The sequence below is a fragment of the Vicia villosa genome, linkage group LG5 (assembly GCF_029867415.1).
Source record: "Vicia villosa cultivar HV-30 ecotype Madison, WI linkage group LG5, Vvil1.0, whole genome shotgun sequence".
NCBI lineage: Eukaryota > Viridiplantae > Streptophyta > Magnoliopsida > Fabales > Fabaceae > Vicia > Vicia villosa.
In genome coordinates this window covers 169,776,817-169,788,414 of record NC_081184.1, presented here as the reverse complement: position 1 = coordinate 169,788,414, position 11,598 = coordinate 169,776,817, and positions in this window count along the sequence as shown.

Here is an 11,598-nt window from a genome sequence, read left to right as displayed (position 1 = left end):
TGATGATACAGGGGCACGTTGCTTATGATAACACAAATATTAGAAAGTCCTCCCGACAGACAAAGTTGCTTCAGAAGCGCATCAAAAGGGCAAAAATATTTCTTACGCTTGACTCAGTTGGCTAAAGGCCAATACACACAAGGGGCATGACATGGTATTATCCCATTCATATGAGGCAATCAAGTCAAGATCCAGAGAATCTCTCAAAGACACTGAACAACTAGAGGGGCAAGTTTATTACTTGGGGCATGTTGCATCGACCACAAATCTCAGCAAAAGCTATTTAGCTACTAGCAGCAGGATTAGTATCTCCTTCGAAGTTCTAATTCCAGTAATCTCAAGAGTCAACTATACCAAGTTACCGACTCCAGGGGCAGATGGACTCCCTCATGCAAAGGGCCACATATGGTTAAGAAAACGTTTTCCACCATCAAGTGACATGGGGGCAATGAAAATTGAAATCTCAAGGGATCTTACCCACCAAGTTGTTTTCACAACAATATCCCCACAGAGTAGTCCTCGAGGAGTTACCTTCAAGTAATCTCTTCCCAACAGAGACTTGGCTCCCCAACACTACACGCTCTCCGATACAATCTTCTTATCCAACAGGGTTTATTCAAACTCACTGTTCCCAGTAAAGTTGGCACTCACAGTGGAAACTTGGCCAGTTATCCATCTCTCTTATCCCTAGTCAGGGCACATCAGGATCAAATCACTCAAGCTACTTTCATCCCCAAGCGGTAATAAAAATCCCCAGCTGGATATCCTCGAACAAAAGACAGGAATTCTCAATCACCTTGTAATCATCTCCAGCAGCATACATAGATTTATTTTCTCAAGCAGCAATTGCTATGCAAAGTTACCAATATGCTTCGACTATATAGTCCATCCATGCATCATTCATAATATATACATAACATACAGCATTCTCGTTTATTTCGAGAACCTCATCACACAATACATGCATCATGGCATTGCATAAAACTAATTTTACCTTTTCAGGTCATTTCACAATCAAAAGAACATTATCATCCTGATACAGTGCAAAGACGATCGTATCAATGATTCAATCTTAACACTCATTCAAGACACATATACAATTCTGATGCTTCATCCTGGGTCTTTCTTCAAAGATAATTCATAAACAATCAAAGAACTTCTTATCCTTCTAGGAACCTTTCTAGGTAGTCTTTTCTAAGACGTTTATCAACCTTTCTAGGTAGTCTTTTCTAAGACGTTTCCCAACCTTTCTAGGTAGTCTTTTCTAAGACGTTTACCAACCGTTCTAGGTAGTCTTTTCTAAGACGTTTATCAACCTTTCTAGGTAGTCTTTTCTAAGACGTTTATCAACCTTTCTAGGTAGTCTTTTCTAAGACGGTTATCAACCTTTCTAGGTAGTCTTTTCTAAGACATTTACCAACCTTTCTAGGTAGTCTTTTCTAAGACATTTATCAACCTTTCTAGGTAGTCTTTTCTAAGACGTTTATCAACCTTTCTAGGTAGTCTTTTCTAAGACGTTTATCAACCTTTCTAGGTAGTCTTTTCTAAGACGTTTACCAACCTCTCTAGTTAGTCTTTTCTAAGACGTTTACCAACCTCTCTAGGTAGTCTTATCTAAGACGTTTATCATCCTTTCTAGGAACCTCTCTAGGTAGTCTTTTTTAAGACATTCCTCATCCTTTCTAGGAGCCTTTCTAGGTAGTCTTCTCTAAGACATATCTCCACCTTTTTAGGTAATCTTCTTTAACACATTCTTCTCTAATACATCTCTTGCCCTTTCAAGAAGTTTTTATCCAGTCTTCTCTAAGACAATTCTTCCCGAGCTTTGTCCAAAGCCTAATCTCCTTTACATCAGTCAATGATCTACCCTATTCAGGAACCTCTTCAGGTAGTCTTCTATAAGACATTACATCATTTCGATGAATCTCTCCTTCATATACAATCAATGTAGTCTGAAAAGCATATGCTTTAGACAAACACCCGGATGGCATCTTTAAGCCCATCTCCAAAAAGCACTTCTGCTTGCACCTGCGAGTGCAAATTTTGTGGTACTCAAGTGTTCAATCATCTTCCACCTTCAGATTCCAATAGGCATACAGGCCAATCTACATCCTCAGGTTTAAGAAGATTGAACAGGGGCAGCTGTCATACCCCAAAATTTGCCCACACTTTTTAGTGACAAAAATTTTCGAAATTATTTCAAAAAATTGGATTTTATAAAATCTCGGGTTCATTTACATTGACATCCTGAATTTTATGAATATTCGATTTAAAGTCTATTTTAAAAATATAGTAGTTTACTCTTAAATTGCTTTTATTTTAATAAATAGAAAATGCTGGCCGATGCTTCATATACTTTCAATTGGCTTTTTTATTTCAAATAAATAACATAGCATAATTGGTAAGAATGAAAGGCTTGCAAATAGAAGGTCACGGGTTCAATTCCCGCTTGGTACATTTTTATGTTTTTTAACTATTTTTTATCTTTTTTTGCACCTGGACGCACCTGGACACAAGTACGTCCAGGTTCTTATTCTTGGTCACCAAGGAAGGTCCATGGGCTTTTGGGTTGGATCATTTTCTTTTTAGGAGTGGTTTTAACCTAATTCTCAGTCTATAAATAGGGCACCTCTCATCCTCATTCTTCATCAACAACTTTTCTAACCCTGATCAACAGTTTTGTAATCAACAATTCTCTTACCTTTTCACATCAACAGTTTTCTAAACCTTGTTTTCTTGATCAACAATTATCTAACATTTTCACAAACACTGTCATAAGCTTTTTCTAACATTCTTTTTAATCTCTTTTCAAAGTTTTTTAACATTTTTTTAGTTTTGGCCGATGATGACACCTGACCTGAGGCCTCTCTATTTTTCAAAATGTTTTTACAATGCTCTTGGCCGATGATTTTTCATATGAGGCCCCAATTTATTTTCAATGTTTTGTTTTCAATCACATGATGATACTGTTTATGATTGTTATTTTAATTATTTATTTCCTGTTAACAATTTTTTATTTGCGGTATATATTTCACTCATTGCAAACAATTCCTGCTGTAAATATTTTTCATCCACAAACATTTCCACTGTACATGTACATAAACCACATTTTTTTTCAGTCAAAAAACATTCTCTTTCCCGTAAAAAAAAAGAAGTAAACTTTTTTAATATACACAAAAAAAAACCTTACTCCAAACGCAAATTCACATTATACAATTCCTCCCACATTCAGCCTGCCTAATACAAATCATATTCAAGTTTTCAATTAAATCCACAAATTAAACATTCAAACCATTGAAATTTGACAGGAATAACAATAATAATTTCAGATCAAAAAAAGAGGATGGGAAAAGAAATAAAAGTCATTGTCTCTGTTTGTTGCTTAACTTGTTTTCTGCATTCTGTCCTTTCAGTTTCGTTTGCAGAGTGAAGGCGAAGAGCAAGCCTAAAATCAATCTGAAAACAACGTCGGCGTAAACCAGCTTGCTGTAACGAAACGACTCAGATTCGAAGCTTTGGCCAACAACACGGACAACCGTACAACCGCCTCACGTCGACATGATAACGCAACACCACAACTACCTGTGTGCGCCGCTCAGATCCCGGCGATCCGCTTCTCCGCGCACGATCACCGTCCTCGGCCCTTCACCGCCACCGCGTAGCCATCCCCTTGCAGCTTCGAGCCGATGCCAAAACCCCCTCTCCGATCCACCACCGGTAACGTTTCTTTCTCAGTTTTCACAATTAGTTGTTGTTATTTTATTTTAATGTAAGCATTTATTTGAATATGTGGTGTGGTATGAATATTTGGTTATAAAAACATTTGCTGTGGAAGAGATTGAAAATGAAGAAGAGAACCGTAAAAAGAAAAAAGATCTGTCTGTCCTTTTTATGCTATTTTTATTGTTTTTTATCATATGCCACATGTCACCATTTAAGTGGTGTTGTTTATATTAAAAATAAAATTAAAAAAATGATAATTGGTGGTGGTGGTTCTCACGTACAGTAGGTTTACCATTCATTTGTTTTATTAAGCCAATGTATTTTTTTTTCTCCTTTCTCTAACAAATATCTAACCAAGACCATGTGACAAAGAGATGTGATATTCTTATCTTAACAAAAAAAAATACAAAAGATATCTTATGTTAGAATTAGACTTTTTCATAAAAAATACCAAACATAGGTTATTATTTTGTTTACTTCTTTTTTATGATTTAATATTGATTATGTTTTAGACTTTTCTTTTTTATATTTTTTATAGCTATTAGTTTGATTTTTTTTCTTTATTGCTAACATTTTTTTATTGCGAGGTACTCCATTTGAAGCTTTCGGATTATTTTTATGGACTTTGACAAGTTATTTAATTTTGTTCACTTAATTGTTTTATTTTCATTCGGGTTTTGTAATAATTTCCATCCCCGACAGGTTTTTATTGTAATCCCCTAAGCCCGAAGCTCTGTAATAGCGTAGGAATTTACTTTCCGCACCATATAAACTGCGATATACTTGTTAGATGTATGGCTAATAGGATTGCATGAAAATACTAAAACTAAACCGTTAGCTCACTAATTCAAAGACTAATTTATCTGAATCTAACACACTCATTTTACTGTGCACACACTCACCTTTAGGGTTTCCCCTCTTGGTTGCCTTTCGGAAAATAATAGTCAAGTCCCTCGAAGTGTGGGGATACCTTAGCACATGTTGCCTACGATTCAAAATCATCATTGTCCCTTCGGAATAAAGATCATAGTCCCTCCGAGTTGCCTACGATGAAAAGATCTCGTCCCTCGAATTGCCTTCGATAAATGATGATAGTCCCTTCGGATTGCTAAGGTATCTCTACTGGTTGCCTTTATGACTATTCACATCTCATAGGACTTCCTACCCTCTTTATGGTATGGATAGCCCCTATGACGATTCGATGACCCTTCGATGACCCGTACATCCAATGTATAGGACTACCTATCCTCATATGGTATGGATAGTACTATCGCTCAAGGAAAGTCTTTAGAATAAGAAAGACCTTATGAATTTAGGGTAGGAACTCTTAAGTGCTTGCTCACAACAAATCAACAAACACTTTTCACGCCATGTTTTCTAACATCTGTCTTTTCAGACATTTTCAAAATCAAATTGTTTTTCTAAACACACACGACACTTTTCAAACATTTCAAACAAACAAGTGAGCTAAGCAACTAAGAGCCCGTAGATAACTACGGATGAAAAGGGTGCTTACACCTTCCCTTTTCATAACCTACCCCCCGAACTCAATCTCTTTTCAAACAAGGTCTTTCCTGTTCTTTTATACCTTTCCTAATTGGATAAAATAAAAGTCGGTGGCGACTCATGCTCACCGCAACATTGTTGCTTATAAAAACAAAAGTCAGTTCACCGAGTTACACATGCGTCACAAACAATGGCGCATCCTATCAGCTATGAATTTTTGAAAAGTGGTTACTTTAGAAATTATGTTGAAAATGTGGTTATTAGGATTTTTTTTAAATGTAGTTATTTAAAAAAATTGTCTATGCCCTGATAAAATACATTTATATGCTAAAATATTATAATTAAAGAAGCACAATACATTTGTTAACTCAATACCACTAGATATTTTCTATGATTAACATCTAATTTGATAAGAATATTCGTGCAAGAGTTTGCTTATTTAAAAATATGGTAAATAGAAATATATATAAGCCTTTAATCAGATAAATTTGAGTTAGTTTTAACAGGTTGACATAATGAGTTCTTGATAATTTTTGACTTTGCACATTGTCAAGTGGTTCATTGACTATATTTTCATTTTTTTGGGTTTTAATGTTGATTTGTTGTCTACGAGTGTTGTATAACGATAACTCAACCTGAAAAACGATAATATAAAAAAATTCTTTAGGTAAATAAGATTCAGTGCGAGTCTCAATAATACCCACTTTACGTGATTTCTCACTCCTACTGAATTGTCCATTCTCAATTAACTGAGCATTACAAAACTCAATTATTGTCGTACTATGATTGGGACAGTAAAATCTACACCCTTTTGAATTTTCAGGACACCTACTAAGAAAATCACTAATGGTTCTTGCATCAAGCTTCCTTTCATTTAGGTTATACACTTTTTCTTCTATTTGACATCCCAAAAATGAAGATGCCTTAAACTATTTTTCCTTTTTTTGTCCACAGTTCATAAGAAGTCTTAGGAACTGCTTTGCTAGGAATCCTATTAAGCGAATATATAATGATCATTAATGTGTCTGTTCACAATGATAACGATACAATACTATAATTTAACATTGACATAATCATATCCATAAGAGTATGATCCCACTTCTTAGCGACACCGCTTTATTACGTTGTGCCATGCATAGTATATCAAAGCTATATGCCATGACTTTTGAGAAAAATTGTATCGACCTAATCATATCCACGAGAGTATGATTCCATCTCTCATCCACCCTATTTTATTATGATGTGTCATGCATACTATATTGTGCACATATGCGCGACTTTCAAGAAAAGTTGCAAATGGACCTAGACATTGTCATTTCTCATTATATTTTCCTATTCAACTGTCTTTCTACCTCCTTAATGAATATATGTAGGATGTCAACTAATTGAGACTTTTCATGCAATAAATACAAGTAACAATAATACGAAAAGTCACCAATGAAAGTGATAAAATACTTTTCTCCGCCAAGAAGGGACTTCGAAGGAACCACAAATACCAATATGTATCAATTCAAGGATTTCACTACTTCTTGTAAACAAATTCTTTGATGTTTGTTTGGTATATTTTTCTTTAATGCAATTCAAACATATATTACATTCACTAAAATCCAATTGAGATAATACTTCACCTTTCATTAACCTCATTACTCTTTATTTGGATATGAGATTAAATCTTTGATGCCACAAATAAGCCGAACTTTCATTATGTGTACTTTGCTTACTACCAACAACAACAACATCAACATGTTCAATATTAAATAGAAATTCTTTAAAATCAACATCAAGATTAATTTCCTCAATCATCTCCTTGGCTAGGAATCAGGCTTCTCTTAATTTGTCTTCCATCATTCATGACTTTGGTATACTAAATTCTTTTAGAATTAACAAATATTCCCCGAATGCCCCTCCATCAAGGAAGTTCTTTGGCATCCTCCAATCAACAATGGAATCAAATACAATGTTGATGAAACTTCTGCCACAACTATGGCAGCATGTAGTGGTTTGTTTAGAGATAGTTAAACAAATTTCTTCGGTGGATTTGGTGAATCGATTGGTATCAACTTTATTTTCTTTGTAGAGAATTTCGGTGCGCTTAGAGAAATTAAATTGACTTATCACCTTCATTACTTGAACTTGTGGTTGAAAACTAATTCATCTCTAATGATTTTATCTTTAAAAGATCACTAATAATTCCTTGAAGTCTAAGAAACCAGTGGTCCAATTGCTTAGGTTATACTAAGAGCAATAATCTCATTGTGACTTACATGTATAATATATAGAGAAAGCAATGAATATGCTAGTCAATGTTATCTCTCTTTTAATTGTCTTCATTATTGGTTTATTATGTCACACTATATATTTGTAGCAATGTAATAAAAAACAAATTAGAATTACCTAGTCTACTTTTAATATAATAAAGTACAATACATATGAAATCCTTTCAATAACCCTCTAATCTTTCAATTTGAGGGTGATAATCGGGGACACAACGGTAATTGCATATACTTCAATAATTTAATTAAAAATATTTATTCCTTAATCATTGCATTACTTTTCAATTGTCCAATTTCTTTTCCATAATTAATATTATTGTCATGCTTTTGTAGATAGTTGTGCAAATCTGCATGGAATACAGCAATACTTAATTAATTTGTAGATTTTTTATATTAATAATTGGACCGTTGGTTTTCCCCAAATATTGTTTCACGCGTAAAACAAATTATTTTGGCATTTCATCACTTCCAACACTTCCTTCTCATTATATAGAAGGACAATCAACAAAACAAAAAAACAAAAAGTAAAAAAATCCTTCGCTCTCTCATTCGGTTCTCCCAAAAAATTTCTCTTCCCCACTGCTGCAAACAATATTCCTTCATCTTCCTCTCAACTCACCGAACCACCTCCACCCACCGTGAATCACCGTAACACCACCCCAAACTCCATCGTAAACCATCCTAAAACCCAGATGAAGATAATCTTCATCTTCAACCTCCCCCCAACCGCGAACCCCCGTAAATCACCCTCCAACAACCCAGAAAGTGCTGCATCCAGATGAAGATCTTCAAGATCTTCATCTTCTACCTTCATCCAACTTTGAACTGAACCCAGAAAACCACATGAACCCTAACCCTACGATGAACCCTAACCCAGAAAGTAAGAACCCTAACCCCAAATAAGAACCCTACCCCTTTAAAAACCCATACAACAAACAACAACATGCAACCAAACAACCCTAAGCTAAGTTCGATTTAGAAGTTACCTTATATTCTTGAATTATTGGATCGTGTTGGCTCCTCATTCTCCTTCTGATTTCTTTCTGTGTGTGTGATTTGCAGGTATGAAGATGAAGATCGAAAGTTGTGCGTATTCACGGCGGCGCCTCAAATTTTCCAGAAAATTCTCTCTAATTCCTCCGTCCTCTTCTTTAGTTTAGGTCCTTAGTTTATATAGTCTAGGGTTAGAAATTGTTTAGGTTAGATTAGATTCATGATTTGATTTCCAATCTGTTTGTAATTGATTCGAATCTTTCAATAAATTTTTTTTATTTTGTTAAATTCTGATTTTGTTTCAGTTATTTGATTTGATTGTATTTTATGATTGTGAGTTGATTCAACTTTGGGCTTGGATCTTGATCAGATTAGGGTTTGTGTGGGGCGGCGCCGCTGATGGAGGTGGGGGTTAGGGTTTCGAAGGTTGAAGGAGAGTGAACAGGATCCGGGTCGGTTTGACCTGGTCCACTACTCCTGGAGCGTTTGGCCCAAAAATGGATCCGTGGCCCACTACCTTGATCCGGAATGCATACACAATCTGGCCCACTCTGCTTCATTAGTCTTAATCCCACTTAATATTAATTAACCCAATAACTAATAATAAACACCTGATAATGATACTGATGATGAAAAAAAACACAGTTATTTAGTAATAATACTAATATTAATTAGAATACTGATACAAATTAAATTAATACCAAAATTAACTAAAATGCTAACATTAATTAAATTAATATTAATACTAACTAAGAGGCTAATAATAATTAAATTAATATTAATATTAACTAGAAAATAAAATAAGAAAATCACCGTCCTTGAAATAAAATAAGAGGCTAATAATACCAATGTTAACCACCGTCCTTGAAAAAGTCATTTAATTTTATAAAATAAAATAAGAAAATCAATATTAAAATATTTTTGAATTTATGTTTAAAATATAATGGATTAATATTTTTTATCTAATATAATCATTACTACGATATTCTAAATATTTAATTTCAAGTTTTAATATATTAATTTAATTTTATTTCGTTAACTTTAATTGTTTTTAATCAATATTGATTTTTTTTATGCTTTTGATACTATTATTATCTACTATTATATTTACTATTTTAATTTAAAAAATTAAATTTGCTTCATCGTTATTACTGCCTTAAACATTTTTTTATATGATCAGGGCAAATAATTATGTCGACAAGTTAAAAAAAATCAAAAACTAAAACCATCATTACATTTATGTCATGATTAATAGTCTGATTTAAGATAGTATATTTATTTTCAAAGTAATCATTAAGAGGTAGTAGTAGTACCATGATTACCTATTATAAGTTTTACTAAAAAAAACCTATTATACCTTTTACTAAAAATCCTATTTTAATAATTTTATTTATTGAAGACCATTCATTAACGTATTGATAAAATCAAATTCATTATGACCTGTCTCCACAATTCCAATATTTAAAAGTAATCATTATGATTAATTAATCCTAAAAAGGTGGAATTCAAATAACTCTCTATACAATATCAACCAATGACATTAATTTTATACAATATTTAATAACTAATGTCAACTGTTTATACAAATTTTTTTATAAACAAGAAATAATTTACTGTTGATACAATTTTTTTTATAAACGGTAATAAATTATAAGTATTTTTATAAACGGGAAAAAGCCAACGGTTTGTATAATTTTTTTTATAAAACGGGAAAGAGTTGGTATTGAATATCTTATTCTTTAAAAACTTACTCTTTATTATAAAATAACTATCTTATTTGTAAAAAAATTAAGAGAAATAATTATTTAATATAATATTAAACAATTTTTTTAATTATAATATTCATTTCAATTACGTAAATTTTATTTTTTTCCCAAATTCAATTACAAATAAAAATATACTATGTCAACTAATATATTATAGGTAAAATATATAAACAAGCCTATAATATAAAATTTCTTAAATTTTAAGATAGTATATTTATTTTCAAAGTAATCATTAAGAGGTAGTACCATGATTACCTATTATAAGTTTTACTAAAAAAACCTATTATACCTTTTACTAAAAAGCCTATTTTAATAATTTTATTTATTGCAGACAATTCATTAACGTATTGATAAAACCAAAATTATTATGACCTGCCTCCACAACTTCTTGGGAAACCTACACATCTCTTATAATAACATTGTGTATGAACCGTGGGAACGCACGGATAAATGATTTCTTAATTATTTTCTTTATTTTTCTACTCAAATATACATTTTTCGACGGGACAAAGCTACTTAATGTGTATATATTTTATTTACATTTTTAACCATCATTATATTATATTTATTTACAACTGTGATAGATAAATGCTTAATTATTTCCTTTATTTTTTATATGTACATATTAACCTATAACGGTGGAATTCAAATAACTCTCTATACAATATCAACAAATGACATTAATTTTATACAATATTTAATAACTAATGTCAACTGTTTATACAAATTTTTTTATAAACAAGAAATAATTTACTGTTGATACAATTTTTTTTATAAACGGTAATAAATTATAAGTATTTTTATAAACGGGAAAAGCCAACTGTTTATATAATTTTTTTTATAAAACGGGAAAGAGTTGGTATTGAATATCTTATTCTTTAAAAACTTACTCTTTATTATAAAATAACTATCTTATTTGTAAAAAAATTAAGAGAAATAATTATTTAATATAATATTAAATAATTTTTTTAATTATAATATTCATTTCAGTTACGTAAATTTTATTTTTTTCCCAAATTCAATTACAAATAAAAATATACTATGTCAACTAATATATTATAGGTAAAATATATAAACAAGCCTATAATATAAAATTTCTTAAATTTTAAGATAGTATATTTATTTTCAAAGTAATCATTAAGAGGTAGTACCATGATTACCTATTATAAGTTTTACTAAAAAAACCTATTATACCTTTTACTAAAAAGCCTATTTTAATAATTTTATTTATTGCAGACAATTCATTAACGTATTGATAAAACCAAATTCATTATGACCTGCCTCCACAACTTCTTGGGAAACCTACACACCTCTTATAATAACATTGTGTATGAACT